The sequence below is a fragment of the Pleurodeles waltl genome, chromosome 1_1 (genome assembly GCF_031143425.1).
Source record: "Pleurodeles waltl isolate 20211129_DDA chromosome 1_1, aPleWal1.hap1.20221129, whole genome shotgun sequence".
Taxonomy (NCBI): domain Eukaryota; kingdom Metazoa; phylum Chordata; class Amphibia; order Caudata; family Salamandridae; genus Pleurodeles; species Pleurodeles waltl.
The window spans coordinates 611,884,195-611,911,126 of record NC_090436.1 but is presented as its reverse complement, the minus strand read 5'-3'; positions in this window follow the sequence as shown (position 1 = coordinate 611,911,126).

The window sequence follows — 26,932 nt, the reverse complement described above, 5'->3', positions numbered from 1 at the left end:
GAGGCTAAAATCTACAGGTGGCAACTTTGCAAAAAACACCTCTGTTTTCTGAAAAAAAAAAGGGATGTGTCCCCGTTGTGTTTTGGGGCATTTACTGTCGCGGGCGCTAGGCCTACCCACACAAGTGAGGAATCATTTTTATCGGGAGACTTGGGGGAACGCTGGGTGGAAGGAAATTTGTGGCTCCTCTCAGATTCCAGAACTTTCTGTCACCGAAATGTGAGAAAAATGTTTTTTTTTTTAGCCAAATTTTGAGGTTTGCAAAGGATTCTGGGTAACAGAACCTGGTCAGAGCCCCACAAGTCACCCCATCTTGGATTCCTGTAGGTCTCTAGTTAAAAAAATGCACAGGATTGGTAGGTTTCCCTAGGTGCCGGCTGAGCTAGAGGCCAAAATCTACAGGTAGGCACTTTGCAAAAAACACCTCTGTTTTCTGTAAAAAATGTGGTGTCCACGTTGTGTTTTGGGGCATTTCCTGTCGCAGGCGCTAGGCCTACCCACAGAAGTGAGGTATCATTTTTATCGGGAGACTTAGGGGAACGCTGGGTGGAAGGAAATTTGTGGCTCCTCTCAGATTCCAGAACTTTCTGTAACCGAAATGTGAGGAAAACGTGTTTTTTAGCCAAATTTTGAGGTTTGCAAAGGATTCTGGGTAACAGAACCTGGTCAGAGCCCCACAAGTCACCCCATCTTGGATTCCCCTAGGTCTCTAGTTTTCAGAAATGCACAGGTTTAGTAGGTTTCTCTAGGTGCCGGCTGAGCTACAGGCCAAAATCTAAAGGGAGGCACTTTGCAAAAAACACCTCTGTTTTCTGTCAAAAAATGTGATGTGTCCACATTGTGTTTCGGGGCATTTCCTGTCGCGGGCGCTAGGCCTACCCACACAAGTGAGGTATCATTTTTATCGGGAGACTTGGGGGAACGCTGGGTGGAAGGGAAGTTGTGGCTTCTCTCAGATTCCAGAACTTTCTGTCACCGAAATGTGAGGAAAACGTGTTTTTTTAGCCAAATTTTGAGGTTTGCAAAGGATTCTGGGTAACAGAACCTGGTCAGAGCCCCACAAGTCACCCTATCTTGGATTCCCCTAGGTCTCTAGTTTTCAAAAATGCACAGGATTGGTAGGTTTCCCTAGGTGCCGGCTGAGCTAGAGGCCAAAATCTACAGGTAGGCACTTTGCAAAAAAACCTCTGTTTTCTGTAAAAAAATGGGATGTGTCCACATTGTGTTTTGGTGCATTTCCTTTCAGGGGCGCTAGGCCTACCCACACAAGTGAGGTATCATTTTTATCGGGAGACTTGGGGGAACGCTGGGTGGAAGGAAATTTGTGGCTCCTCTCAGATTCCAGAACTTTCTGTCACCGAAATGTGAGGAAAACGTGTTTTTTTAGCCAAATTTTGAGGTTTGCAAAGGATTCTGGGTAACAGAACCTGGTCAGAGCCCCACAAGTCACCGCATCTTGGATTCCCCTAGGTCTCTAGTTTTCAAAAATGCACAGGATTGGTAGGTTTCCCTAGGTGCCGGCTGAGCTAGAGGCTAAAATCTCCAGGTGGGCACTTTGCAAAAAACACCTCTGTTTTCTGAAAAAAAATGGGATGTGTCCCCGTTGTGTTTTGGGGCATTTACTGTCGCGGGCGCTAGGCCTACCCACACAAGTGAGGTATCATTTTTATCGGGAGACTTGGGGGAACGCTGGGTGGAAGGAAATTTGTGGCTCCTCTCAGATTCCAGAACTTTCTGTCACCGAAATGTGAGAAAAATGTTTTTTTTTTTAGCCAAATTTTGAGGTTTGCAAAGGATTCTGGGTAACAGAACCTGGTCAGAGCCCCACAAGTCACCCCATCTTGGATTCCTGTAGGTCTCTAGTTAAACAAATGCACAGGATTGGTAGGTTTCCCTAGGTGCCGGCTGAGCTAGAGGCCAAAATCTACAGGTGGGCACTTTGCAAAAAACACCTCTGTTTTCTGTAAAAAATGTGGTGTCCACGTTGTGTTTTGGGGCATTTCCTGTTGCGGGCAGTAGGCCTACCCACACAAGTGAGGTATCATTTTAATCGGGAGACTTGGGGGAACGCTGGGTGGAAGGAAATTTGTGGCTCCTCTCAGATTCCAGAACTTTCTGTCACCGAAATATGAGGAAAACGTATTTCTTTAGCCACATTTTGAGGTTTGCAAAGGATTCTGGGTAACAGAACCTGGTCAGAGCCCCACAAGTCACCCCATCTTGGATTCCCCTAGGTCTCTAGTTTTCAAAAATACACAGGTTTGGTAGGTTACTATAGGTGCCGGCTGAGCTAGAGGCCAAAATCTACAGATAGGCACTTTGCAAAAAACACCTTTGTTTTCTGTCAAAAAATGTGATGTGTCCACATTGTCTTTCAGGGCATTTCCTGTCGCGGGCGCTAGGCCTATCCACACAAGTGAGGTATCATTTTTATCGGGAGACTTGGGGGAACGCTGGGTGGAAGGGAAGTTGTGGCTCCTCTCAGATTCCAGAACTTTCTGTCACCGAAATGTGAGGAAAATTTGTTTTTTTAGCCAAATCTTGAGGTTTGCAAAGGATTCTGGGTAACAGAACCTGGTCAGAGCCCCACAAGTCACCCCATCTTCGATTCTCCTAGGTCTCTAGTTTTCAAAAGTGCACAGGTTTGGTAGGTTTCTATAGGTGCCGGCTGAGCTAGAGGCCAAAATCTACAGGTAGGCACTTTGCAAAAAAAAAATCTGTTTTCTGACAAAAAATGCGATGTGTCCACATTGTCTTTCGGGGCATTTCCTGTCGCGGGCGCTAGGCCTACCCACTCAAGTGAGGTATCATTTTTATCGGGAGACTTGGGGGAACGCCGGGTGGAAGGAAATTTGTGGCTCCTCTCAGATTCTAGAACTTTCTGTCACCGAAATGTGAGGAAAACATGTTTTTTTAGCCAAATTTTGAGGTTTGCAAAGGATTCTCGGTAACAGGACCTGGTCAGACCCCACAAGTCACCCCATCCTGGATTCCCCTAGTGTCTAGTTTCCAAAAATGCACAGGTTTGGTAGGTTTCTCTAGGTGCCGGCTGAGCTACAGGCCAAAATCTACAGGTAGGCACTTTGCAAAAAACACCTCTGTTTTCTGTAAAAAAAATGGGATGTGTCCACGTTGTGTTTTGGGCCATTTCCTTTCGTGGGCGCTAGGCCTTCCCACACAAGTGAGGTATCATTTTTATCGGGAGACTTGGGGGAACGCTGGGTGGAAGGAAATTTCTGGCTTCTCTCAGATTCCTGAACTTTCTGTCACCGAAATATGAGGAAAATGTGTTTTTTATCCAAGTTTTGAGGTTTGCAAAGGATTCTGGGTAACAGAACCTGGTCAGAGCCCCACAAGTCACCCCATCTTGGATTCCCCTAGGTCTCTAGTTGTAAAAAATGCACAGGTTTGGTAGGTTTCACAGGCTGAGCTAGAGGCCAAAATCTACAGGTAGGCACTTTGCAAAAAACACCTCTGTTTTCTGTCAAAAAATGTGGTGTCCACGTTGTGTTTTGGGGCATTTCCTGTTGCAGGCGCTAGGCCTACCCACACAAGTGAGGTATCATTTTAATCAGGAGACTTGGGGGAACACTGGGTAGAAGGAAATTTGTGGCTCCTCTCAGATTCCAGAACTTTCTGTCACCGAAATATGAGGAAAACATGTTCTTTTAGCCACATTTTGAGGTTTGCAAAGGATTCTGGGTAACAGTACCTGGTCAGAGCCCCACAAGTCACCCCATCTTGGATTCCCCTAGGTCTCTAGTTTTAAAAAATGCACAGGTTTGGTTGGTTTCACAGGCTGAGCTAGAGGCCCAAATCTACAGGTAGGCACTTTGCAAAAAACACCTCTGTTTTCTGTCAAAAAATGTGGTGTCACCGTTGTGTTGTGGGGCATTTCCTGTTGCGGGCGCTAGGCCTACCCACACAAGTGAGGTATCATTTTAATCGGGAGACTTGGGGGAACGCTGGGTGGAAGGAAATTTGTGGCTCCTCTCAGATTCCAGAACTTTCTGTCACCGAAATATGAGGAAAACGTGTTTTTTTAGCCACATTTTGAGGTTTGCAAAGGATTCTGGGTAACAGAACCTGGTCAGAGCCCCACAAGTCACCCCATCTTGGATTCCTGTAGGTCTCTAGTTAAAAAAATGCACAGGATTGGTAGGTTTCCCTAGGTGCCGGCTGAGCTAGAGGCCAAAATCTACAGGTAGGCACTTTGCAAAAAACACCTTTGTTTTCTGTCAAAAAATGTGATGTGTCCACATTGTCTTTCGGGGCATTTCCTGTCGCGGGCGCTAGGCCTACCCACTCAAGTGAGGTATCATTTTTATCGGGAGACTTGGGGGAACGCTGGGTGGAAGGAAATTTGTGGCTCCTCTCAGATTCCAGAACTTTCTGTCACCGAAATGTGAGGAAAACGTGTTTTTTTAGCCAAATTTTGAGGTTTGCAAAGGATTCTGGGTAACAGAACCTGGTCAGAGCCCCACAAGTCACCGCATCTTGGATTCCCCTAGGTCTCTAGTTTTCAAAAATGCACAGGATTGGTAGGTTTCCCTAGGTGCCGGCTGAGCTAGAGGCTAAAATCTACAGGTGGGCACTTTGCAAAAAACACCTCTGTTTTCTGAAAAAAAATGGGATGTGTCCCCGTTGTGTTTTGGGGCATTTACTGTCGCGGGTGCTAGGCCTACCCACACAAGTGAGGTATCATTTTTATCGGGAGACTTGGGGGAACGCTGGGTGGAAGGAAATTTGTGGCTCCTCTCAGATTCCAGAACTTTCTGTCACCGAAATGTGAGCAAAACGTGTTTTTTTTTGCCAAATTTTGAGGTTTGCAAAGGATTCTGGGTAACAGAACCTGGTCAGAGCCCCACAAGTCACCCCATCTTGGATTCCCCTAGGTCTCTAGTTTTCAAAAATGCACAGGATTGGTAGGTTTCCCTAGGTGCCGGCTGAGCTAGAGGCCAAAATCTACAGGTAGGCACTTTGCAAAAAAAACCCTGTTTTCTGTAAAAAAATGGGATGTGTCCACATTGTGTTTTGGGGCATTTCCTGTCAGGGGCGCTAGGCCTACCCACACAAGTGAGGTATCATTTTTATCGGGAGACTTGGGGGAACGCTGGATGGAAGGAAATTTGTGGCTCCTCTCAGATTCCAGAACTTTCTGTCACCGAAATGTGAGGAAAACGTGTTTTTTTAGCCAAATTTTGAGGTTTGCAAAGGATTCTGGGTAACAGAACCTGGTCAGAGCCCCACAAGTCACCGCATCTTGGATTCCCCTAGGTCTCTAGTTTTCAAAAATGCACAGGATTGGTAGGTTTCCCTAAGTGCCGGCTGAGCTAGAGGCTAAAATCTACAGGTGGGCACTTTGCAAAAAACACCTCTGTTTTCTGAAAAAAAAATGGGATGTGTCCCCGTTGTGTTTTGGGGCATTTACTGTCGCGGGCGCTAGGCCTACCCACACAAGTGAGGTATCATTTTTATCGGGAGACTTGGGGGAACGCTGGGTGGAAGGAAATTTGTGGCTCCTCTCAGATTCCAGAACTTTCTGTCACCGAAATATGAGGAAAACGTATTTCTTTAGCCACATTTTGAGGTTTGCAAAGGATTCTGGGTAACAGAACCTGGTCAGAGCCCCACAAGTCACCCCATCTTGGATTCCCCTAGGTCTCTAGTTTTCAAAAATACACAGGTTTGGTAGGTTACTATAGGTGCCGGCTGAGCTAGAGGCCAAAATCTACAGGTAGGCACTTTGCAAAAAACACCTCTGTTTTCTGTAAAAAAAATGGGATGTGTCCCCGTTGTGTTTCGGGGCATTTCCTGTTGCGGGCGCTAGGCCTACCCACACAAGTGAGGTATCATTTTTATCGGGAGACTTGGGGGAACCCTGGGTGGATGGAAATTTGTGGCTCCTCTCAGATTCCAGAACTTTCTGTCACCGAAATGTGAGGAAAACGTGTTTTTTTAGCCAAATTTTGAGGTTTGCAAAGGATTCTGGGTAACAGAACCTGGTCAGAGCCCCACAAGTCACCGCATCTTGGATTCCCCTAGGTCTCTAGTTTTCAAAAATGCACAGGATTGGTAGGTTTCCCTAGGTGCCGGCTGAGCTAGAGGCTAAAATCTACAGGTGGGCACTTTGCAAAAAACACCTCTGTTTTCTGAAAAAAAAAAGGGATGTGTCCCCGTTGTGTTTTGGGGCATTTACTGTCGCGGGCGCTAGGCCTACCCACACAAGTGAGGAATCATTTTTATCGGGAGACTTGGGGGAACGCTGGGTGGAAGGAAATTTGTGGCTCCTCTCAGATTCCAGAACTTTCTGTCACCGAAATGTGAGGAAAACGTGTTTTTTTAGCCAAATTTTGAGGTTTGCAAAGGATTCTGGGTAACAGAACCTGGTCAGAGCCCCACAAGTCACCCCATCTTGGATTCCTGAAGGTCTCTAGTTAAAAAAATGCACAGGATTGGTAGGTTTCCCTAGGTGCCGGCTGAGCTAGAGGCCAAAATCTACAGGTAGGCACTTTGTAAAAAACACCTCTGTTTTCTGTAAAAAATGTGGTGTCCACGTTGTGTTTTGGGCCATTTCCTGTTGCGGGCACTAGGCCTACCCACACAAGTGAGGTATCATTTTAATCGGGAGACTTGGGGGAACGCTGGGTGGAAGGAAATTTGTGGCTCCTCTCAGAATCCAGAACTTTCTGTCACCGAAATATGAGGAAAACATATTTCTTTAGCCACATTTTGAGGTTTGCAAAGGATTCTGGGTAACAGAACCTGGTCAGAGCCCCACAAGTCACCCCATCTTGGATTCCCCTAGGTCTCTAGTTTTCAAAAATACACAGGTTTGGTAGGTTACTATAGGTGCCGGCTGAGCTAGAGGCCAAAATCTACAGTTAGGCACTTTGCAAAAAACACCTTTGTTTTCTGTCAAAAAATGTGATGTGTCCACATTGTCTTTCAGGGCATTTCCTGTCGCGGGCGCTAGGCCTATCCACACAAGTGAGGTATCATTTTTATCGGGAGACTTGGGGGAACGCTGGGTGGAAGGGAAGTTGTGGCTCCTCTCAGATTCCATAACTTTCTGTCACCGAAATGTGAGGAAAATGTGTTTTTTTAGCCAAATCTTGAGGTTTGCAAAGGATTCTGGGTAACAGAACCTGGTCAGAGCCCCACAAGTCACCCCATCTTCGATTCCCCTAGGTCTCTAGTTTTCAAAAGTGCACAGGTTTGATAGGTTTCTATAGGTGCCGGCTGAGCTAGAGGCCAAAATCTACAGGTAGGCACTTTGCAAAAAACACCTCTGTTTTCTGTAAAAAAAATGGGATGTGTCCCCGTTGTGTTTCGGGGCATTTCCTGTTGCGGGCGCTAGGCCTACCCACACAAGTGAGGTATCATTTTTATCGGGAGACTTGGGGGAACGCTGGGTGGAAGGAAATTTGTGGCTCCTCACAGATTCCAGAACTTTCTGTCACCGAAATGTGAGGAAAACGTGTTTTTTTAGCCAAATTTTGAGGTTTGCAAAGGATTCTGGGTAACAGAACCTGGTCAGAGCCCCACAAGTCACCGCATCTTGGATTCCCCTAGGTCTCTAGTTTTAAAAAATGCACAGGATTGGTAGGTTTCCCTAGGTGCCGGCTGAGCTAGAGGCTAAAATCTACAGGTGGGCACTTTGCAAAAAACACCTCTGTTTTCTGAAAAAAAAATGGGATGTGTCCCCGTTGTGTTTTGGGGCATTTACTGTCGCGGGCGCTAGGCCTACCCACACAAGTGAGGTATCATTTTTATCGGGAGACTTGGGGGAACGCTGGGTGGAAGGAAATTTGTGGCTCCTCTCAGATTCCAGAACTTTCTGCCACCGAAATGTGAGGAAAACGTGTTTTTTTAGCCAAATTTAGAGGTTTGCAAAGGATTCTGGGTAACAGAACCTGGTCAGAGCCCCACAAGTCACCCCATCTTGGATTCCTGTAGGTCTCTAGTTAAAAAAATGCACAGGATTGGTAGGTTTCCCTTGGTGCCGGCTGAGCTAGAGGCCAAAATCTACAGGTAGGCACTTTGCACAAAACACCTCTGTTTTCTGTAAAAAATGTGGTGTCCACGTTGTGTTTTGGGGCATTTCCTGTTGCGGGCACTAGGCCTGCCCACACAAGTGAGGTATCATTTTAATCGGGAGACTTGGGGGAACGCTGGGTGGAAGGAAATTTGTGGCTCCTCTCAGATTCCAGAACTTTCTGTCACCGAAATATGAGGAAAACTTATTTCTTTAGCCACATTTTGAGGTTTGCAAAGGATTCTGGGTAACAGAACCTGGTCAGAGCCCCACAAGTCACCCCATCATGGATTCCCCTAGGTCTCTAGTTTTCAAAAATACACAGGTTTGGTAGGTTACTATAGGTGCCGGCTGAGCTAGAGGCCAAAATCTACAGGTAAGCACTTTGCAAAAACACCTTTGTTTTCTGTCAAAAAATGTGATGTGTCCACATTGTCTTTCAGGGCATTTCCTGTCGCGGGCGCTAGGCCTATCCACACAAGTGAGGTATCATTTTTATCGGGAGACTTGGGGGAACGCTGGGTGGAAGGGAAGTTGTGGCTCCTCTCAGATTCCAGAACTTTCTGTCACCGAAATGTGAGGAAAATGTGTTTTTTTAGCCAAATTTTGAGGTTTGCAAAGGATTCTGGGTAACAGAACCTGGTCAGAGCCCCACAAGTCACCCCATCTTCGATTCCCCTAGGTCTCTAGTTTTCAAAAGTGCACAGGTTTGGTAGGTTTCTATAGGTGCCGGCTGAGCTAGAGGCCAAAATCTACAGGTAGGCACTTGGCAAAAAACACCTCTGTTTTTTGTAAAAAAAATGGGATGTGTCCCCGTTGTGTTTCGGGGCATTTCCTGTTGCGGGCGCTAGGCCTACCCACACAAGTGAGGTATCATTTTTATCGGGAGACTTGGGGGAACGCTGGGTGGAAGGGAAGTTGTGGCTCCTCTCAGATTCCAGAAATTTCTGTCACCGAAATGTGAGGAAAACGTGTTTTTTTAGCCACATTTTGAGGTTTGCAAAGGATTCTGGGTAACAGAACCTGGTCAGAGCCCCACAAGTCACCCCATCTTGGATTCCCCTAGGTCTCTAGTTTTCAAAAATGCACAGGATTGGTAGGTTTCCCTAGGTGCCGGCTGAGCTAGAGGCTAAAATCTACAGGCGGGCACTTTGCAAAAAACACCTCTGTTTTCTGAAAAAAAAAAGGGATGTGTCCCCGTTGTGTTTTGGGGCATTTACTGTCGCGGGCGCTAGGCCTACCCACACAAGTGAGGAATCATTTTTATCGGGAGACTTGGGGGAACGCTGGGTGGAAGGAAATTTGTGGCTCCTCTCAGATTCCAGAACTTTCTGTCACCGAAATGTGAGGAAAACGTGTTTTTTTAGCCAAATTTTGAGGTTTGCAAAGGATTCTGGGTAACAGAACCTGGTCAGAGCCCCACAAGTCACCCCATCTTGGATTCCTGAAGGTCTCTAGTTAAAAAAATGCACAGGATTGGTAGGTTTCCCTAGGTGCCGGCTGAGCTAGAGGCCAAAATCTACAGGTAGGCACTTTGCAAAAAACACCTCTGTTTTCTGTAAAAAATGTGGTGTCCACGTTGTGTTTTGGGCCATTTCCTGTTGCGGGCACTAGGCCTACCCACACAAGTGAGGTATCATTTTAATCGGGAGACTTGGGGGAACGCTGGGTGGAAGGAAAATTGTGGCTCCTCTCAGAATCCAGAACTTTCTGTCACCGAAATATGAGGAAAACATATTTCTTTAGCCACATTTTGAGGTTTGCAAAGGATTCTGGGTAACAGAACCTGGTCAGAGCCCCACAAGTCACCCCATCTTGGATTCCCCTAGGTCTCTAGTTTTCAAAAATACACAGGTTTGGTAGGTTACTATAGGTGCCGGCTGAGCTAGAGGCCAAAATCTACAGGTAGGCACTTTGCAAAAAACACCTTTGTTTTCTGTCAAAAAATGTGATGTGTCCACATTGTCTTTCAGGGCATTTCCTGTCGCGGGCGCTAGGCCTATCCACACAAGTGAGGTATCATTTTTATCGGGAGACTTGGGGGAACGCTGGGTGGAAGGGAAGTTGTGGCTCCTCTCAGATTCCATAACTTTCTGTCACCGAAATGTGAGGAAAATGTGTTTTTTTAGCCAAATCTTGAGGTTTGCAAAGGATTCTGGGTAACAGAACCTGGTCAGAGCCCCACAAGTCACCCCATCTTCGATTCCCCTAGGTCTCTAGTTTTCAAAAGTGCACAGGTTTGGTAGGTTTCTATAGGTGCCGGCTGAGCTAGAGGCCAAAATCTACAGGTAGGCACTTTGCAAAAAACACCTCTGTTTTCTGTAAAAAAAATGGGATGTGTCCCCGTTGTGTTTCGGGGCATTTCCTGTTGCGGGCGCTAGGCCTACCCACACAAGTGAGGTATCATTTTTATCGGGAGACTTGGGGGAACGCTGGGTGGAAGGAAATTTGTGGCTCCTCTCAGATTCCAGAACTTTCTGTCACCGAAATGTGAGGAAAACGTGTTTTTTTAGCCAAATTTTGAGGTTTGCAAAGGATTCTGGGTAACAGAACCTGGTCAGAGCCCCACAAGTCACCGCATCTTGGATTCCCCTAGGTCTCTAGTTTTAAAAAATGCACAGGATTGGTAGGTTTCCCTAGGTGCCGGCTGAGCTAGAGGCTAAAATCTACAGGTGGGCACTTTGCAAAAAACACCTCTGTTTTCTGAAAAAAAAATGGGATGTGTCCCCGTTGTGTTTTGGGGCATTTACTGTCGCGGGCGCTAGGCCTACCCACACAAGTGAGGTATCATTTTTATCGGGAGACTTGGGGGAACGCTGGGTGGAAGGAAATTTGTGGCTCCTCTCAGATTCCAGAACTTTCTGCCACCGAAATGTGAGGAAAACGTGTTTTTTTAGCCAAATTTTGAGGTTTGAAAAGGATTCTGGGTAACAGAACCTGGTCAGAGCCCCACAAGTCACCCCATCTTGGATTCCTGTAGGTCTCTAGTTAAAAAAATGCACAGGATTGGTAGGTTTCCCTTGGTGCCGGCTGAGCTAGAGGCCAAAATCTACAGGTAGGCACTTTGCAAAAAACACCTCTGTTTTCAGTAAAAAATGTGGTGTCCACGTTGTGTTTTGGGGCATTTCCTGTTGCGGGCACTAGGCCTGCCCACACAAGTGAGGTATCATTTTAATCGGGAGACTTGGGGGAACGCTGGGTGGAAGGAAATTTGTGGCTCCTCTCAGATTCCAGAACTTTCTGTCACCGAAATATGAGGAAAACTTATTTCTTTAGCCACATTTTGAGGTTTGCAAAGGATTCTGGGTAACAGAACCTGGTCAGAGCCCCACAAGTCACCCCATCATGGATTCCCCTAGGTCTCTAGTTTTCAAAAATACACAGGTTTGGTAGGTTACTATAGGTGCCGGCTGAGCTAGAGGCCAAAATCTACAGGTAAGCACTTTGCAAAAACACCTTTGTTTTCTGTCAAAAAATGTGATGTGTCCACATTGTCTTTCAGGGCATTTCCTGTCGCGGGCGCTAGGCCTATCCACACAAGTGAGGTATCATTTTTATCGGGAGACTTGGGGGAACTCTGGGTGGAAGGGAAGTTGTGGCTCCTCTCAGATTCCATAACTTTCTGTCACCGAAATGTGAGGAAAATGTGTTTTTTTAGCCAAATCTTGAGGTTTGCAAAGGATTCTGGGTAACAGAACCTGGTCAGAGCCCCACAAGTCACCCCATCTTCGATTCCCCTAGGTCTCTAGTTTTCAAAAGTGCACAGGTTTGGTAGGTTTCTATAGGTGCCGGCTGAGCTAGAGGCCAAAATCTACAGGTAGGCACTTTGCAAAAAACACCTCTGTTTTCTGTAAAAAAAATGGGATGTGTCCCCGTTGTGTTTCGGGGCATTTCCTGTTGCGGGCGCTAGGCCTACCCACACAAGTGAGGTATCATTTTTATCGGGAGACTTGGGGGAACGCTGGGTGGAAGGAAATTTGTGGCTCCTCTCAGATTCCAGAACTTTCTGTCACCGAAATGTGAGGAAAACGTGTTTTTTTAGCCAAATTTTGAGGTTTGCAAAGGATTCTGGGTAACAGAACCTGGTCAGAGCCCCACAAGTCACCGCATCTTGGATTCCCCTAGGTCTCTAGTTTTAAAAAATGCACAGGATTGGTAGGTTTCCCTAGGTGCCGGCTGAGCTAGAGGCTAAAATCTACAGGTGGGCACTTTGCAAAAAACACCTCTGTTTTCTGAAAAAAAAATGGGATGTGTCCCCGTTGTGTTTTGGGGCATTTACTGTCGCGGGCGCTAGGCCTACCCACACAAGTGAGGTATCATTTTTATCGGGAGACTTGGGGGAACGCTGGGTGGAAGGAAATTTGTGGCTCCTCTCAGATTCCAGAACTTTCTGCCACCGAAATGTGAGGAAAACGTGTTTTTTTAGCCAAATTTTGAGGTTTGCAAAGGATTCTGGGTAACAGAACCTGGTCAGAGCCCCACAAGTCACCCCATCTTGGATTCCTGTAGGTCTCTAGTTAAAAAAATGCACAGGATTGGTAGGTTTCCCTTGGTGCCGGCTGAGCTAGAGGCCAAAATCTACAGGTAGGCACTTTGCAAAAAACACCTCTGTTTTCAGTAAAAAATGTGGTGTCCACATTGTGTTTTGGGGCATTTCCTGTTGCGGGCACTAGGCCTGCCCACACAAGTGAGGTATCATTTTAATCGGGAGACTTGGGGGAACGCTGGGTGGAAGGAAATTTGTGGCTCCTCTCAGATTCCAGAACTTTCTGTCACCGAAATATGAGGAAAACTTATTTCTTTAGCCACATTTTGAGGTTTGCAAAGGATTCTGGGTAACAGAACCTGGTCAGAGCCCCACAAGTCACCCCATCATGGATTCCCCTAGGTCTCTAGTTTTCAAAAATACACAGGTTTGGTAGGTTACTATAGGTGCCGGCTGAGCTAGAGGCCAAAATCTACAGGTAAGCACTTTGCAAAAACACCTTTGTTTTCTGTCAAAAAATGTGATGTGTCCACATTGTCTTTCAGGGCATTTCCTGTCGCGGGCGCTAGGCCTATCCACACAAGTGAGGTATCATTTTTATCGGGAGACTTGGGGGAACGCTGGGTGGAAGGGAAGTTGTGGCTCCTCTCAGATTCCAGAACTTTCTGTCACCGAAATGTGAGGAAAATGTGTTTTTTTAGCCAAATCTTGAGGTTTGCAAAGGATTCTGGGTAACAGAACCTGGTCAGAGCCCCACAAGTCACCCCATCTTCGATTCCCCTAGGTCTCTAGTTTTCAAAAGTGCACAGGTTTGGTAGGTTTCTATAGGTGCCCGGCTGAGCTAGAGGCCAAAATCTACAGGTAGGCACTTGGCAAAAAACACCTCTGTTTTTTGTTAAAAAAATGGGATGTGTCCCCGTTGTGTTTCGGGGCATTTCCTGTTGCGGGCGCTAGGCCTACCCACACAAGTGAGGTATCATTTTTATCGGGAGACTTGGGGGAACGCTGGGTGGAAGGAAATTTGTGGCTCCTCTCAGATTCCAGAACTTTCTGTCACCGAAATGTGAGGAAAACGTGTTTTTTTAGCCAAATTTTGAGGTTTGCAAAGGATTCTGGGTAACAGAACCTGGTCAGAGCCCCACAAGTCACCGCATCTTGGATTCCCCTAGGTCTCTAGTTTTAAAAAATGCACAGGATTGGTAGGTTTCCCTAGGTGCCGGCTGAGCTAGAGGCTAAAATCTACAGGTGGGCACTTTGCAAAAAACACCTCTGTTTTCTGAAAAAAAAATGGGATGTGTCCCCGTTGTGTTTTGGGGCATTTACTGTCGCGGGCGCTAGGCCTACCCACACAAGTGAGGTATCATTTTTATCGGGAGACTTGGGGGAACGCTGGGTGGAAGGAAATTTGTGGCTCCTCTCAGATTCCAGAACTTTCTGCCACCGAAATGTGAGGAAAACGTGTTTTTTTAGCCAAATTTTGAGGTTTGCAAAGGATTCTGGGTAACAGAACCTGGTCAGAGCCCCACAAGTCACCCCATCTTGGATTCCTGTAGGTCTCTAGTTAAAAAAATGCACAGGATTGGTAGGTTTCCCTTGGTGCCGGCTGAGCTAGAGGCCAAAATCTACAGGTAGGCACTTTGCAAAAAACACCTCTGTTTTCAGTAAAAAATGTGGTGTCCACGTTGTGTTTTGGGGCATTTCCTGTTGCGGGCACTAGGCCTGCCCACACAAGTGAGGTATCATTTTAATCGGGAGACTTGGGGGAACGCTGGGTGGAAGGAAATTTGTGGCTCCTCTCAGATTCCAGAACTTTCTGTCACCGAAATATGAGGAAAACTTATTTCTTTAGCCACATTTTGAGGTTTGCAAAGGATTCTGGGTAACAGAACCTGGTCAGAGCCCCACAAGTCACCCCATCATGGATTCCCCTAGGTCTCTAGTTTTCAAAAATACACAGGTTTGGTAGGTTACTATAGGTGCCGGCTGAGCTAGAGGCCAAAATCTACAGGTAAGCACTTTGCAAAAACACCTTTGTTTTCTGTCAAAAAATGTGATGTGTCCACATTGTCTTTCAGGGCATTTCCTGTCGCGGGCGCTAGGCCTATCCACACAAGTGAGGTATCATTTTTATCGGGAGACTTGGGGGAACGCTGGGTGGAAGGGAAGTTGTGGCTCCTCTCAGATTCCAGAACTTTCTGTCACCGAAATGTGAGGAAAATGTGTTTTTTTAGCCAAATCTTGAGGTTTGCAAAGGATTCTGGGTAACAGAACCTGGTCAGAGCCCCACAAGTCACCCCATCTTCGATTCCCCTAGGTCTCTAGTTTTCAAAAGTGCACAGGTTTGGTAGGTTTCTATAGGTGCCGGCTGAGCTAGAGGCCAAAATCTACAGGTAGGCACTTGGCAAAAAACACCTCTGTTTTTTGTTAAAAAAAATGGGATGTGTCCCCGTTGTGTTTCGGGGCATTTCCTGTTGCGGGCGCTAGGCCTACCCACACAAGTGAGGTATCATTTTTATCGGGAGACTTGGGGGAACGCTGGGTGGAAGGGAAGTTGTGGCTCCTCTCAGATTCCAGAAATTTCTGTCACCGAAATGTGAGGAAAACGTGTTTTTTTAGCCACATTTTGAGGTTTGCAAAGGATTCTGGGTAACAGAACCTGGTCAGAGCCCCACAAGTCACCCCATCTTGGATTCCCCTAGGTCTCTAGTTTTCAAAAATGCACAGGATTGGTAGGTTTCCCTAGGTGCCGGCTGAGCTAGAGGCCAAAATCTACAGGTAGGCACTTTGCAAAAAACACCTCTGTTTTCTGTAAAAAAAATGGGATGTGTCCCCGTTGTGTTTTGGGGCATTTACTGTCGCGGGCGCTAGGCCTACCCACACAAGTGAGGTATCATTTTTATCGGGAGACTTGGGGGAACGCTGGGTGGAAGGGAAGTTGTGGCTCCTCTCAGATTCCAGAAATTTCTGTCACCGAAATGTGAGGAAAACGTGTTTTTTTAGCCACATTTTGAGGTTTGCAAAGGATTCTGGGTAACAGAACCTGGTCAGAGCCCCACAAGTCACCCCATCTTGGATTCCCCTAGGTCTCTAGTTTTCAAAAATGCACAGGATTGGTAGGTTTCCCTAGGTGCCGGCTCAGCTACAGGCCAAAATCTACAGGTAGACACTTTGCAAAAAACAGCTCTGTTTTCTGTAAAAAAAAATGGGATGTGTCCACGCTGTGTTTTGGGGCATTTCCTGTCGCGGGCGCTGGGCCTACCCACACAAGTGAGGTACTATTTTTATCGGGAGACTTGGGTGAACGCTGGGTGGAAGGAAATATGTGGCTCCTCTCAGATTCCAGAACTTTCTGTCACCGAAATGTGAGGAAAACGTGTTTTTTTAGCCAAATTTTGAGGTTTGCAAAGGATTCTGGGTAACAGAACCTGGTCAGAGCCCCACAAGTCACCCCATCTTGGATTCCTGTAGGTCTCTAGTTAAAAAAATGCACAGGATTGGTAGGTTTCCCTAGGTGCCGGCTGAGCTAGAGGCCAAAATCTACAGGTAGGCACTTTGCAAAAAACACCTTTGTTTTCTGTCAAAAAATGTGATGTGTCCACATTGTCTTTCGGGGCATTTCCTGTCGTGGGCGCTAGGCCTACCCACTCAAGTGAGGTATCATTTTTATCGGGAGACTTGGGGGAACGCTGGGTGGAAGGGAAGTTGTGGCTCCTCTCAGATTCCAGAAATTTCTGTCACCGAAATGTGAGGAAAACATGTTTTTTTAGCCACATTTTGAGGTTTGCAAAGGATTCTGGGTAACAGAACCTGGTCAGAGCCCCACAAGTCACCCCATCTTGGATTCCCCTAGGTCTCTAGTTTTCAAAAATACACAGGTTTGGTAGGTTACTATAGGTGCCGGCTGAGCTAGAGGCCAAAATCTACAGTTAGGCACTTTGCAAAAAACACCTTTGTTTTCTGTCAAAAAATGTGATGTGTCCACATTGTCTTTCAGGGCATTTCCTGTCGCGGGCGCTAGGCCTATCCACACAAGTGAGGTATCATTTTTATCGGGAGACTTGGGGGAACGCTGGGTGGAAGGGAAGTTGTGGCTCCTCTCAGATTCCAGAACTTTCTGTCACCGAAATGTGAGGAAAATGTGTTTTTTTAGCCAAATCTTGAGGTTTGCAAAGGATTCTGGGTAACAGAACCTGGTCAGAGCCCCACAAGTCACCCCATCTTCGATTCCCCTAGGTCTCTAGTTTTCAAAAGTGCACAGGTTTGGTAGGTTTCTATAGGTGCCGGCTGAGCTAGAGGCCAAAATCTACAGGTAGGCACTTTGCAAAAAAAAAATCTGTTTTCTGACAAAAAATGCGATGTGTCCACATTGTGTTTCGGGGCATTTCCTGTCGCGGGCGCTAGGCCTACCCACACAAGTGAGGTATCATTTTTATCGGGAGACTTGGGGGAACGCTGGGTGGAAGGAAATGTGTGGCTCCTCTCAGATTCCAGAACTTTCTGTCACCGAAATGTGAGGAAAATGTGTTTTTTTAGCCAAATTTTGAGGTTTGCAAAGGATTCTGGGTAACAGAACCTGGTCAGAGCCCCACAAGTCACCCCATCTTGGATTCCTGTAGGTCTCTAGTTAAAAAAATGCACAGGATTGGTAGGTTTCCCTAGGTGCCGGCTGAGGTAGAGGCCAAAATCTACACGTAGGCACTTTGCAAAAAACACCTCTGTTTTCTGTAAAAAATGTGGTGTCCACGTTGTGTTTTGGGGCATTTCCTGTTGCGGGCACTAGGCCTACCCACACAAGTGAGGTATCATTTTAATCGGGAGACTTGGGGGATCGCTGGGTGGAAGGAAATTTGTGGCTCTTCTCAGATTCCAGAACTTTCTGTCACCGAAATATGAGGAAAACGTATTTCTTTAGCCACATTTTGAGGTTTGCAAAGGATTCTGGGTAACAGAACCTGGTCAGAGCCCCACAAGTCACCCCATCTTGGATTCCCCTAGGTCTCTAGTTTTCAAAAATACACAGGTTTGGTAGGTTACTATAGGTGCCGGCTGAGCTAGAGGCCAAAATCTACAGGTAGGCACTTTGCAAAAAACACCTTTGTTTTCTGTCAAAAAATGTGATGTGTCCACATTGTCTTTCAGGGCATTTCCTGTCGCGGGCGCTAGGCCTATCCACACAAGTGAGGTTTCATTTTTATCGGGAGACTTGGGGGAACGCTGGGTGGAAGGGAAGTTGTGGCTCCTCTCAGATTCCAGAACTTTCTGTCACCGAAATGTGAGGAAAATGTGTTTTTTTAGCCAAATCTTGAGGTTTGCAAAGGATTCTGGGTAACAGAACCTGGTCAGAGCCCCACAAGTCACCCCATCTTCGATTCCCCTAGGTCTCTAGTTTTCAAAAGTGCACAGGTTTGGTAGGTTTCTATAGGTGCCGGCTGAGCTAGAGGCCAAAATCTACAGGTAGGCACTTTGCAAAAAAAAAATCTGTTTTCTGACAAAAAATGCGATGTGTCCACATTGTGTTTCGGGGCATTTCCTGTCGCGGGCACTAGGCCTACCCACACAAGGGAGGTATCATTTTTATCGGGAGACTTGGGGGAACGCTGGGTGGAAGGGAAGTTGTGGCTCCTCTCAGATTCCAGAAATTTCTGTCACCGAAATGTGAGGAAAACGTGTTTTTTTAGCCAAATTTTGAGGTTTGCAAAGGATTCTGGGTAACAGAACCTGGTCAGAGCCCCACAAGTCACCCCATCTTGGATTCCCCTAGGTCTCTAGTTTTCAAAAATGCACAGGATTGGTAGGTTTCCCTAGGTGCCGGCTGAGGTAGAGGCCAAAATCTACAGGTAGGCACTTTGCAAAAAACACCTCTGTTTTCTGTAAAAAAAATGGGATGTGTCCCCGTTGTGTTTTGGGGCATTTACTGTCGCGGGCGCTAGGCCTACCCACACAAGTGAGGTATCATTTTTATCGGGAGACTTGGGGGAACGCTGGGTGGAAGGGAAGTTGTGGCTCCTCTCAGATTCCAGAAATTTCTGTCACCGAAATGTGAGGAAAACTTGTTTTTTTAGCCACATTTTGAGGTTTGCAAAGGATTCTGGGTAACAGAACCTGGTCAGAGCCCCACAAGTCACCCCATCTTGGATTCCCCTAGGTCTCTAGTTTTCAAAAATGCACAGGATTGGTAGGTTTCCCTAGGTGCCGGCTCAGCTAGAGGCCAAAATCTACAGGTAGGCACTTTGCAAAAAACAGCTCTGTTTTCTGTAAAAAAAAATGGGATGTATCCACGCTGTGTTTTGGGGCATTTCCTGTCGCGGGCGCTGGGTCTACACACACAAGTGAGGTACTATTTTTATCGGGAGACTTGGGGGAACGCTGTGTGGAAGGAAATATGTGGCTCCTCTCAGATTCCAGAACTTTCTGTCACCGAAATGTGAGGAAAACGTGTTTTTTTAGCCACATTTTGAGGTTTGCAAAGGATTCTGGGTAACAGAACCTGGTCAGAGCCCCACAAGTCACCCCATCTTGGATTCCTGTAGGTCTCTAGTTAAAAAAATGCACAGGATTGGTAGGTTTCCCTAGGTGCCGGCTGAGCTAGAGGCCAAAATCTACAGGTAGGCACTTTGCAAAAAACACCTTTGTTTTCTGTCAAAAAATGTGATGTGTCCACATTGTCTTTCGGGGCATTTCCTGTCGCGGGCGCTAGGCCTACCCACTTAAGTGAGGTATCATTTTTATCAGGAGACTTGGGGGAATGCTGGGTGAAAGGAAATTTGTGGCTCCTCTCAGATTCTAGAACTTTCTGTCACCGAAATGTGAGGAAAACATGTTTTTTTAGCCAAATTTTGAGGTTTGCAAAGGATTCTCGGTAACAGGACCTGGTCAGACCCCACAAGTCACCCCATCCTGGATTCCCCTAGTCTCTAGTTTTCAAAAATGCACAGGTTTGGTAGGTTTCTCTAGGTGCCGGCTGAGCTACAGGCCAAAATCTACAGGTAGGCACTTTGCAAAAAACACCTCTGTTTTCTGTAAAAAAATGGGATGTGTCCACGTTGTGTTTTGGGCCATTTCCTTTCGTGGGCGCTAGGCCTACCCACACAAGTGAGGTATCATTTTTATCGGGAGACTTGGGGGAACGCTGGGTGGAAGGAAATTTCTGGCTTCTCTCAGATTCCTGAACTTTCTGTCACCGAAATATGAGGAAAATGTGTTTTTTATCCAAGTTTTGAGGTTTGCAAAGGATTCTGGGTAACAGAACCTGGTCAGAGCGCCACAAGTCACCCCATCTTGGATTCCCCTAGGTCTCTAGTTGTAAAAAATGCACAGGTTTGGTAGGTTTCACAGGCTGAGCTAGAGGCCAAAATCTACAGGTAGGCACTTTGCAAAAAACACCTCTGTTTTCTGTCAAAAAATGTGGTGTCCACGTTGTGTTTTGGGGCATTTCCTGTTGCAGGCGCTAGGCCTACCCACACAAGTGAGGTATCATTTTAATCGGGAGACTTGGGGGAACACTGGGTGGAAGGAAATTTGTGGCTCCTCTCAGATTCCAGAACTTTCTGTCACCGAAATATGAGGAAAACATGTTTTTTTAGCCACATTTTGAGGTTTGCAAAGGATTCTGGGTAACAGTACCTGGTCAGAGCCCCACAAGTCACCCCATCTTGGATTCCCATAGGTCTCTAGTTGTAAAAAATGCACAGGTTTGGTAGGTTTCCCTAGGTGCCTGCTGAGCTAGAGGCCAAAATCTACAGGTAGGAACTTTGCAAAAAACACCTCTGTTTTCTGTCAAAAAATGTGATGTGTCCATGTTGTGTTTTGGGCCATTTCCTGTCGCAGGCGCTAGGCCTACCCACAGAAGTGAGGTATCATTTTTATCGGGAGACTTGGGGGAACGTTGGGTGGAAGGAAATTTGTGGCTCCTCTCAGATTCCAGAACTTTCTGTAACCGAAATGTGAGGAAAACGTGTTTTTTAGCCAAATTTTGAGGTTTGCAAAGGATTCTGGGTAACAGAACCTGGTCAGAGCCCCACAAGTCACCCCATCTTGGATTCCCCTAGGTCTCTAGTTTTCAGAAATGCACAGGATTAGTAGGTTTCTCTAGGAGCCGGCTGAGCTACAGGCCAAAATCTAAAGGGAGGCACTTTGCAAAAAACACCTCTGTTTTCTGTCAAAAAATGTGATGTGTCCACATTGTGTTTCGGGGCATTTCCTGTCGCGGGCGCTAGGCCTACCCACACAAGTGAGGTATCATTTTTATCGGGAGACTTGGGGGAACGCTGGGTGGAAGGGAAGTTGTGGCTTCTCTCAGATTCCAGAACTTTCTGTCACCGAAATGTGAGGAAAACGTGTTTTTTTAGCCACATTTTGAGGTTTGCAAAGGATTCTGGGTAACAGAACCTGGTCAGAGCCCCACAAGTCACCCTATCTTGGATTCCCCTAGGTCTCTAGTTTTCAAAAATACACAGGATTGGTAGGTTTCCCTAGGTGCCGGCTGAGCTAGAGGCCAAAATCTACAGGTAGGCACTTTGCAAAAAAAGCTCTGTTTTCTGTAAAAAAATGGGATGTGTCCACATTGTGTTTTGGGGCATTTCCTGTCAGGGGCGCTAGGCCTACCCACACAAGTGAGGTATCATTTTTATCGGGAGACTTGGGGGAACGCTGGGTGGAAGGAAATTTGTGGCTCCTCTCAGATTCCAGAACTTTCTGTCACCGAAATGTGAGGAAAACGTGTTTTTTTAGCCAAATTTTGAGGTTTGCAAAGGATTCTGGGTAACAGAACCTGGTCAGAGCCCCACACGTCACCCCATCTTGGATTCCTGTAGGTCTCTAGTTAAAAAAATGCACAGGATTGGTAGGTTTCCCTAGGTGCCGGCTGAGCTAGAGGCCAAAATCTACAGGTAGGCACCTTGCAAAAAACACCTCTGTTTTCTGTAAAAAATGTGGTGTCCACGTTGTGTTTTGGGGCATTTCCTGTTGCGGGCAGTAGGCCTACCCACACAACTGAGGTATCATTTTAATCGGGAGACTTGGGGGAACGCTGGGTGGAAGGAAATTTGTGGCTCCTCTCAGATTCCAGAATTTTCTGTCACCGAAATATGAGGAAAACGTATTTCTTTAGCCACATTTTGAGGTTTGTAAAGTATTCTGGGTAACAGAACCTGGTCAGAGCCCCACAAGTCACCCCATCTTGGATTCCCCTAGGTCTCTAGTTTTCAAAAATACACAGGTTTGGTAGGTTACTATAGGTGCCGGCTGAGCTAGAGGCCAAAATCTACAGGTAGGCACTTTGCAAAAAACACCTTTGTTTTCTGTCAAAAAATGTGATGTGTCCACATTGTCTTTCAGGGCATTTCCTGTCAGGGGCGCTAGGCCTACCCACACAAGTGAGGTATCATTTTTATCGGGAGACTTGGGGGAACGCTGGGTGAAAGGAAATTTGTGGCTCCTCTCAGATTCTAGAACTTTCTGTCACCGAAATGTCAGGAAAACATGTTTTTTTAGCCAAATTTTGAGGTTTGCAAAGGATTCTCGGTAACAGGACCTGGTCAAACCCCACAAGTCACCCCATCCTGGATTCCCCTAGTCTCTAGTTTTCAAAAATGCACAGGTTTGGTAGGTTTCTCTAGGTGCCGGCTGAGCTACAGGCCAAAATCTACAGGTAGGCACTTTGCAAAAAACACCTCTGTTTTCTGTAAAAAAATGGGATGTGTCCACGTTGTGTTTTGGGCCATTTCCTTTCGTGGGCGCTAGGCCTACCCACACAAGTGAGGTATCATTTTTATCGGGAGACTTGGGGGAACGCTGGGTGGAAGGAAATTTCTGGCTTCTCTCAGATTCCTGAACTTTCTGTCACCGAAATATGAGGAAAATGTGTTTTTTATCCAAGTTTTGAGGTTTGCAAAGGATTCTGGGTAACAGAACCTGGTCAGAGCCCCACAAGTCACCCCATCTTGGATTCCCCTAGGTCTCTAGTTGTAAAAAATGCACAGGTTTGGTAGGTTTCACAGGCTGAGCTAGAGGCCAAAATCTACAGGTAGGCACTTTGCAAAAAACACCTCTGTTTTCTGTAAAAAATGTGGTGTCCACGTTGTGTTTTGGGGCATTTCCTGTTGCGGGCACTAGGCCTGCCCACACAAGTGAGGTATCATTTTAATCGGGAGACTTGGGGGAACGCTGGGTGGAAGGAAATTTGTGGCTCCTCTCAGATTCCAGAACTTTCTGTCACCGAAATATGAGGAAAACGTATTTCTTTAGCCACATTTTGAGGTTTGCAAAGGATTCTGGGTAACAGAACCTGGTCAGAGCCCCACAAGTCACCCCATCATGGATTCCCCTAGGTCTCTAGTTTTCAAAAATACACAGGTTTGGTAGGTTACTATAGGTGCCGGCTGAGCTAGAGGCCAAAATCTACAGGTAAGCACTTTGCAAAAACACCTTTGTTTTCTGTCAAAAAATGTGATGTGTCCACATTGTCTTTCAGGGCATTTCCTGTCGCGGGCGCTAGGCCTATCCACACAAGTGAGGTATCATTTTTATCGGGAGACTTGGGGGAACGCTGGGTGGAAGGGAAGTTGTGGCTCCTCTCAGATTCCAGAACTTTCTGTCACCGAAATGTGAGGAAAATGTGTTTTTTTAGCCAAATTTTGAGGTTTGCAAAGGATTCTGGGTAACAGAACCTGGTCAGAGCCCCACAAGTCACCCCATCTTCGATTCCCCTAGGTCTCTAGTTTTCAAAAGTGCACAGGTTTGGTAGGTTTCTATAGGTGCCGGCTGAGCTAGAGGCCAAAATCTACAGGTAGGCACTTGGCAAAAAACACCTCTGTTTTTTGTAAAAAAAATGGGATGTGTCCCCGTTGTGTTTCGGGGCATTTCCTGTTGCGGGCGCTAGGCCTACCCACACAAGTGAGGTATCATTTTTATCGGGAGACTTGGGGGAACGCTGGGTGGAAGGGAAGTTGTGGCTCCTCTCAGATTCCAGAAATTTCTGTCACCGAAATGTGAGGAAAACGTGTTTTTTTAGCCACATTTTGAGGTTTGCAAAGGATTCTGGGTAACAGAACCTGGTCAGAGCCCCACAAGTCACCCCATCTTGGATTCCCCTAGGTCTCTAGTTTTCAAAAATGCACAGGATTGGTAGGTTTCCCTAGGTGCCGGCTGAGCTAGAGGCTAAAATCTACAGGTGGGCACTTTGCAAAAAACACCTCTGTTTTCTGAAAAAAAAAAGGGATGTGTCCCCGTTGTGTTTTGGGGCATTTACTGTCGCGGGCGCTAGGCCTACCCACACAAGTGAGGAATCATTTTTATCGGGAGACTTGGGGGAACGCTGGGTGGAAGGAAATTTGTGGCTCCTCTCAGATTCCAGAACTTTCTGTCACCGAAATGTGAGGAAAACGTGTTTTTTTAGCCAAATTTTGAGGTTTGCAAAGGATTCTGGGTAACAGAACCTGGTCAGAGCCCCACAAGTCACCCCATCTTGGATTCCTGAAGGTCTCTAGTTAAAAAAATGCACAGGATTGGTAGGTTTCCCTAGGTGCCGGCTGAGCTAGAGGCCAAAATCTACAGGTAGGCACTTTGCAAAAAACACCTCTGTTTTCTGTAAAAAATGTGGTGTCCACGTTGTGTTTTGGGCCATTTCCTGTTGCGGGCACTAGGCCTACCCACACAAGTGAGGTATCATTTTAATCGGGAGACTTGGGGGAACGCTGGGTGGAAGGAAATTTGTGGCTCCTCTCAGAATCCAGAACTTTCTGTCACCGAAATATGAGGAAAACATATTTCTTTAGCCACATTTTGAGGTTTGCAAAGGATTCTGGGTAACAGAACCTGGTCAGAGCCCCACAAGTCACCCCATCTTGGATTCCCCTAGGTCTCTAGTTTTCAAAAATACACAGGTTTGGTAGGTTACTATAGGTGCCGGCTGAGCTAGAGGCCAAAATCTACAGGTAGGCACTTTGCAAAAAACACCTTTGTTTTCTGTCAAAAAATGTGATGTGTCCACATTGTCTTTCAGGGCATTTCCTGTCGCGGGCGCTAGGCCTATCCACACAAGTGAGGTATCATTTTTATCGGGAGACTTGGGGGAACGCTGGGTGGAAGGGAAGTTGTGGCTCCTGTCAGATTCCATAACTTTCTGTCACCGAAATGTGAGGAAAATGTGTTTTTTTAGCCAAATCTTGAGGTTTGCAAAGGATTCTGGGTAACAGAACCTGGTCAGAGCCCCATAAGTCACCCCATCTTCGATTCCCCTAGGTCTCTAGTTTTCAAAAGTGCACAGGTTTGGTAGGTTTCTATAGGTGCCGGCTGAGCTAGAGGCCAAAATCTACAGGTAGGCACTTTGCAAAAAACACCTCTGTTTTCTGTAAAAAAAATGGGATGTGTCCCCGTTGTGTTTCGGGGCATTTCCTGTTGCGGGCGCTAGGCCTACCCACACAAGTGAGGTATCATTTTTATCGGGAGACTTGGGGGAACGCTGGGTGGAAGGAAATTTGTGGGTCCTCTCAGATTCCAGAACTTTCTGTCACCGAAATGTGAGGAAAACGTGTTTTTTTAGCCAAATTTTGAGGTTTGCAAAGGATTCTGGGTAACAGAACCTGGTCAGAGCCCCACAAGTCACCCCATCTTTGATTCCTGTAGGTCTCTAGTTAAAAAAATGCACAGGATTGGTAGGTTTCCCTTGGTGCCGGCTGAGCTAGAGGCCAAAATCTACAGGTAGGCACTTTGCAAAAAACACCTCTGTTTTCTGTAAAAAATGTGGTGTCCACGTTGTGTTTTGGGGCATTTCCTGTTGCGGGCATTAGGCCTGCCCACACAAGTGAGGTATCATTTTAATCGGGAGACTTGGGGGAACGCTGGGTGGAAGGAAATTTGTGGCTCCTCTCAGATTCCAGAACTTTCTGTCACCGAAATATGAGGAAAACTTATTTCTTTAGCCACATTTTGAGGTTTGCAAAGGATTCTGGGTAACAGAACCTGGTCAGAGCCCCACAAGTCACCCCATCATGGATTCCCCTAGGTCTCTAGTTTTCAAAAATACACAGGTTTGGTAGGTTACTATAGGTGCCGGCTGAGCTAGAGGCCAAAATCTACAGGTAAGCACTTTGCAAAAACACCTTTGTTTTCTGTCAAAAAATGTGATGTGTCCACATTGTCTTTCAGGGCATTTCCTGTCGCGGGCGCTAGGCCTATCCACACAAGTGAGGTATCATTTTTATCGGGAGACTTGGGGGAACGCTGGGTGGAAGGGAAGTTGTGGCTCCTCTCAGATTCCAGAACTTTCTGTCACCGAAATGTGAGGAAAATGTGTTTTTTTAGCCAAATCTTGAGGTTTGCAAAGGATTCTGGGTAACAGAACCTGGTCAGAGCCCCACAAGTCACCCCATCTTCGATTCCCCTAGGTCTCTAGTTTTCAAAAGTGCACAGGTTTGGTAGGTTTCTATAGGTGCCGGCTGAGCTAGAGGCCAAAATCTACAGGTAGGCACTTGGCAAAAAACACCTCTGTTTTTTGTAAAAAAAATGGGATGTGTCCCCGTTGTGTTTTGGGGCATTTACTGTCGCGGGCGCTAGGCCTACCCACACAAGTGAGGTATCATTTTTATCGGGAGACTTGGGGGAACGCTGGGTGGAAGGGAAGTTGTGGCTCCTCTCAGATTCCAGAAATTTCTGTCACCGAAATGTGAGGAAAACGTGTTTTTTTAGCCACATTTTGAGGTTTGCAAAGGATTCTGGGTAACAGAACCTGGTCAGAGCCCCACAAGTCACCCCATCTTGGATTCCCCTAGGTCTCTAGTTTTCAAAAATGCACAGGATTGGTAGGTTTCCCTAGGTGCCGGCTCAGCTACAGGCCAAAATCTACAGGTAGACACTTTGCAAAAAACAGCTCTGTTTTCTGTAAAAAAAAATGGGATGTGTCCACGCTGTGTTTTGGGGCATTTCCTGTCGCGGGCGCTGGGCCTACCCACACAAGTGAGGTACTATTTTTATCGGGAGACTTGGGTGAACGCTGGGTGGAAGGAAATATGTGGCTCCTCTCAGATTCCAGAACTTTCTGTCACCGAAATGTGAGGAAAACGTGTTTTTTTAGCCAAATTTTGAGGTTTGCAAAGGATTCTGGGTAACAGAACCTGGTCAGAGCCCCACAAGTCACCCCATCTTGGATTCCCCTAGGTCTCTAGTTTTCAAAAATACACAGGTTTGGTAGGTTACTATAGGTGCCGGCTGAGCTAGAGGCCAAAATCTACAGGTAGGCACTTTGCAAAAAACACCTTTGTTTTCTGTCAAAAAATGTGATGTGTCCACATTGTCTTTCAGGGCATTTCCTGTCGCGGGCGCTAGGCCTATCCACACAAGTGAGGTATCATTTTTATCGGGAGACTTGGGGGAACGCTGGGTGGAAGGGAAGTTGTGGCTCCTGTCAGATT